At 42.7% G+C, this 5648-nt stretch overlaps 1 pseudogene; it reads right to left on the reverse strand.

Moving 5' to 3' along the window:
- Window positions 1-611: 611 nt before the first annotated feature.
- Window positions 612-1088, reverse strand: LOC101644376 (annotated as a pseudogene).
- Window positions 1089-5648: the final 4560 nt, after the last annotated feature.

Raw genomic sequence — 5648 nt, forward strand, 5'->3', positions numbered from 1 at the left:
TCTTCTGGTTACACAAGGAAAAGTGGAATCCAATGAGTTAGACCCTATGAGTCAGAGTTCACTCGATGGTAGTGTGTTTGGTTTTTAGTTTGGGTCAGCTACCTTAGTCCTCAAAATAACAGTCTTGTTTTTCAAATTTTTTTTTTTTTAGGGAGTAAGAAAGTATTTCCTTATAAGTAACTAGCAACTTGAAATTGTGACAGGGGGAAATTCAAGTGTAGACTGCTCATACCTTTGAAAGCAGAGTACGTATTAATTTTACCCCTGTTCATCAAAGGCAACGTAAATGTGGGGGATAAATGGAAAGTTTTGAGATTCACATTTTATTTCCAAGTAAAGAATGTCTCTTATAAAGCTAATGTGGAATCAGGCAAGCAAAATACAGAAGGAGCTGCTGGCTCCACAGTGATGTGAGAAAGAAGTCCCTTCACCATGATTTTGTTATTAAAAGCAAGCAAACAAAAAAACGCCTCCTGATTTCATCAGGTTACATCAGTAAAAGAATTTAAAATAAAAAGGATTTTTCAAAATGCAGCAGCCTCTGGTCGAACGTGACCAGGATGTCACTTTCCTTTCAGGGACAGCTCGTGCGCCCGGCCTTGAGCCAAGGCTCAGCACTCATCCAGAGTCTCTGCTCCGGGAATGGAGAGGCCTCGATCCTTCAAAAGCCTGAGCTTTCAGCGTCTCTGCTTCTAGCTTGGTCTGCTGTTCCACCCTTTGCTCTTCTAGGATTTCTTCAATCGACACTTGCGGGAGGGGCGCGTCACCCTCCGTTTCCAAGTCTGTTTCTCCTAGTAGGACCACGTTTTCTCCTCTGACCACAAACATCCCTCGAGGACTATCACCGTATTTTTTCCCCATATGAATACGCTCCACCGTCAGATGGCAAATTGATCAATGCTTCTTCGAAAGCTTCTGTGTCTTCCATCTCGAAGCAGGGCCCAGTGCTTTTTCTCCTGGCTCCTTCCGAAGAGGCACCTGCCGGGAGGAAAGGTCTCATCCCAGACTTCACCTGGAGGAGATGGGTTATTTATTTATTCACCGTCACTGTCTTCGACGAGGCTGGCGGTGCCGGGCCTATAGTTCATTTTGAGCTGAGATAAGGTTGCAAGGTATAGCAGCAACGGGCGAGTGAGTCCAACACCTCTTCTTCCTCCTGCCTCGGCGGGCCTGGGGCCTGGACAGGAACCCGTCTAGAGACCACACGTCTGCCAGGCTATCGGGGCCTCCCTGAAACTCCACCATCGTTTCTCAACACTTGAAAGAGAGCCTGGGCAGCCAGTTTGCCGAGTGCCATGTGACTTTTGATCGCTTGACTGCGGCTTACATGAGCATCAATTGTGGGTCGAAGCAAGAAAAAAATCCTTGACAACTTCTAACTTTTCTCTCTTTATCATGATGGTACCTTACTGGTCCAGTTGTGAGGATTTGGTTTTTTTTACATTGAGTTTAAATCCATTCTGCTGGCTGCACTCCTTGATCTTTATCAGTAAGTCCTTCAGTCCTCCTTGCTTACAACAAGCGGGGCTATGTCATCTGCATAACACAGGTTGTTTTGAGTCTTTCTCCACATTCCTTTCCACATCATTCAGCTTCTCTGATTATTGGCTTAGTTTACAGCAGTCTGCTCTAAGTATGGTGAGAGGGTACATCCTGCCCCACACCTTTATTGATTTTAAACCCTGCAGTACGCCCTTGTTTTGTTTGCACAACTGCCTATGTATAGACCCATGTGCATGTTCCATAGGAGCACAATGAAATGTTCTGGAATTCCCATTCTTCTCAAGATTACCATAGTTTGTTATGCTCCATACAGTAGAATCCCTTGGCATAGTCAATAAAGCACAATTAAACATCTTTCTTGTATATTCTGCTTTTAGTCAAGATCCATGTGATATCAGCCAGGATGACATAACCTAGCTTGGATCCTTTGTTCCATGTCCTCTCCTGAATCTGGCCTGAACCTCTGGCAGCTCTTTGTCAATGTACTGCTGCAACCATTGTGGAATGGTCTTCAGCAAAATTGTACTTGTCCGTGATACTGATGATACTGTCTTTTCATTTGAACATTTTGTTGGGTCATCTTTCCTTGGAATAGGTTCAAATATGAATCGCTTCCAGTCAGTGTCTAAGTAGCTGTCTTCCAACTTTCCTGAAATAGATTATGAGTGCTTCCAGTGTTTCATCAGCTTGTTGAAATATTTCAATTGGCATTCCATCAATTCCTGGAGCCTTGTTTTTGGCTAATGCCTTCAGTGCAGCTTGAACCTCGTACTTCGGCACCATTGGTTCTTGCTCATGGAATACTCTTGAAATGGTGGAAGGTTGGCTAGTTCTGTGACCTGACTGTGTTCTTTCCATCTTTTTTGGTTCCTACCTGGAAAATTTACTATTTTTCCCATAGAATCTTTCAATATCGCAACTCGAGGTCTGAATTTTTTCTTTAGTTCTTATAGTCTGCAATATGCAAAGCATGTTCTTCCTTTCTGGTTTTCTAACTTTTAAGGTTTATGATTTTTGCCAAACTTTGGAAAATTTTAGTCATTATTTCATTCATTACTTTTCAGCTTCATTTTTTCCTTTTATGTTTCTGGGACTCTGTTTAAACAAATGTTAGCTCTTTTTCTCGGTTCCCTCAAATCCTTGATTCCTTACTTCAGTGTGCACTGACTTCCCAGTATCCCTATTCTTCAAAACAAGTTGGGGGCCTCCTCCACCACTGCTCTTTCTGATAAAATTATTCTGGTAAAATTTTCATTGCTCTCCCTATCTAATCAAAGGCTATTTCTCTTGCCCGAACCACACTTAAAAAAATCATTTTATTGGGACCTCATAAAGTTTTTATCACCATCCATCCATCCATTGTATCAAGCACATTTGTACATCATCATTTTCAAAGCATTTTCTTGCTAATTGAGCCCTTGGTATCAGCTTCTCATTTTTTCCCTCCCTCCCCCACCCTCTCTTCTTCACAAACCCTTGATAATTTATAGGTTACTATTTTTTCATGTCTTACACTGACCAGTCTCTCCCTTCACCCTCTTTTCTGTTGTCCGTTCCCTGGGAGGGAGTTATATATAGATCATTATGATTGGTTCCCACTGTCTCCTCCCACCTTCCCCTTCCCCTCCTGATATCACTACTCTCATTATTGTTCCTGAGGGGTTTATCTGTCCTGGATTCCCTGTGTTTCCAGCTCTTATCTGTACCCATGTACATGTTCTGGTCTAGCCAGATTTGTAAGGTAGAATTGGGGGCATGATATTGGGGGGAGGAAGCATTAAAGCACAAAAGGAAAGTTGTATGTTTCATCGTTGCTATACTGCACCCTGACTGGCTCATCTCTTCCTTGTGACCCTTCTGTAAGGGGATGTCCAATTGTCTACAGCTGGGCTTTGGCTCTCCACTCCATGCCCTCCCTCATTAACCTTGGGTATGGTTTTATTCTGGGTCTTAGATACCTGATACCTGATCCCATTGACACCTCATGATCACATAGGCTGGTGGCGGCACCTACTTTTATCACAAAAACTGCATAAAAATGTGCTGAAAAACTCGGCTTACACACGAGTATATATGGTATATGATTTTCTACTTCAGCTGATGAAACACTGGAAGCTCTTATTTTTCTATGCCAGGAAATTTGTAAGACAGTTACTTGGCCAACTGACTGGCAGAGATCTATAAATGTGCTCATTTCTAAGAAATGGGTTAGGCAGGGTTCTCTAGAGAAACAAACCCAAGACACTTATGATTATATATATGTATATGTGTATATATATGAATAGGTTTATACAGCAAGAAGGAATATAACAGCTAATTCAGCCACACAGCAGTACAGAGGGTTCAGTTCAACTCATTTCCATGGAACAGTGAATATACTGGAAGTCCTTCAACTTACGTGGGCTGTCAGGTCCAAGGTCAAGGAAGCAGACAGTAGAGTCCTACAAGGGGCAAGGCAAACAGTCTGCCCACAAGCTGCAAGCAGTAGGGTGGGTAACCAATAGTCAGTAGCTCGGTAGCTTAGTGAAGCAGGCCTGGATGGGATTTCAAACACAAGCAATGCAAAGCGATGGAATCCTCCAGCAGCGTTGCAAAGCAGTTTTCAAAGGAGCCTCAAGCTCTAGCGATATGATCCATGAATTGGCCTGGTCCACTGTAGTGTAGTTCACAGGTTGAGGTAGAGAATTAGCTACAGCAGCAGCATGCATGCTTCAGCACACTCCGGCATGCTCCAATCACCAGAGAGCAAGAGAGTGGGGTGGGCCTTGCAGAGCCATTTATCTCTTTGCCCTCCAATCATGATTAACCCCATATGTTCCTATTGGCCGGGCTGACAGAATAAACCTATCACAGAAAGACAACCCAACAGAAAGCTCAAGTTATAGAACAATATCATTGATATCACATGCAAGTAAAATTTTGTTAAAGATAATCCAACCACAGCTGCATCAGTACATTTACAGGGAGCTGCCAGAGGTTCAGGCCAGATTCAGGAGAGGATATGGAACAAAGGATGACATTGCTGATGTCAAATGGATCATGACTAAAAACAGAGAATAAATACCAAACAGATGTTTGCTTGTGTTTTATTGACTATGTAAAAGCATGTGCCTATGGGGATCATAACAAACTATGGGTAACCTCAAGAAGAATGGGAATTCCAGAACACTTCATTGTGCTTATGTCCAACTTATACATGGATCAAGAGGGAGTGGTGCAAACAGAACAAAGGAATACTGCATGGTTTAAAAACCAGAAAGGTGTGTGTCTGGGTTGAATCCTGTCACCCTACTTGTTCAATATGTATGCTTAGCAAATAATCAGAGAAGCTGGATTGTATGAAGCAGAGTGGGGCATCAGGATTGGAGGAAGGCTTATTAACAACCTGTGATATGCACATGGCACACCCTTGCTTGCTGAAAGTGAGGAGGACTTGAAGTAGTTGCTAATGAAGATCAAGGACTGCAAATGTAAAGAGAACAAAATCCTCACAACTGGACCAATAGGTAACATCATGATAAATGGAGAAAGGTTGAAATTGTCATGAATTTTATCTTGGTAGGATCCACAATCAATGCTCATAGAAGCAGCATACAAGAGATCACAAAGTAATTCTGCTGTAGAACACCTCTTAAAAAATATAAAGTGGGGATTGACTTCTGGGAAAATGGCACTGAGGTAAGGGTACCGTGTTGGGAACTCCACATGTCAATAGTTAGGTTCAGGCTCTGGGAGGCCAAGTGTGGGGTCCGGGACATACAATTAGACCTCGAGGACCCCAGATGCTGTATCTTTTTATAGCTGCGCAGCATCAGCTTTCTTCACCACACTTGCATATGCACCCATTTTGTCTTCAGCAATTGTGTCAGGATGGTGAGCATCACAGAATACTAGGTTGATAGGACAAAGTGTTCTTGCACTGAGGGAGGGCTTGAGCAAGTCCGTCCACTACCTCAGTGTATTTCCATATACATAAATATATGTACATTGGCCAATACCTCTATTTTTAAGACTTAATGTATTTACATATGTACACACCTATGCTTATACCTCTATCCACAGCTTTGCTTTATATGCTTCCTTTTACCTTTCTCTTGCCCCACATCATGCTCACCCTTCTTCTGGCTCAGTAATTCCTTTCAGCT

Source organism: Echinops telfairi, unplaced genomic scaffold, assembly GCF_000313985.2.
Source record: "Echinops telfairi isolate 266 unplaced genomic scaffold, ASM31398v2 ScPeMD7_3509;HRSCAF=4178, whole genome shotgun sequence".
Lineage (NCBI taxonomy): Eukaryota > Metazoa > Chordata > Mammalia > Afrosoricida > Tenrecidae > Echinops > Echinops telfairi.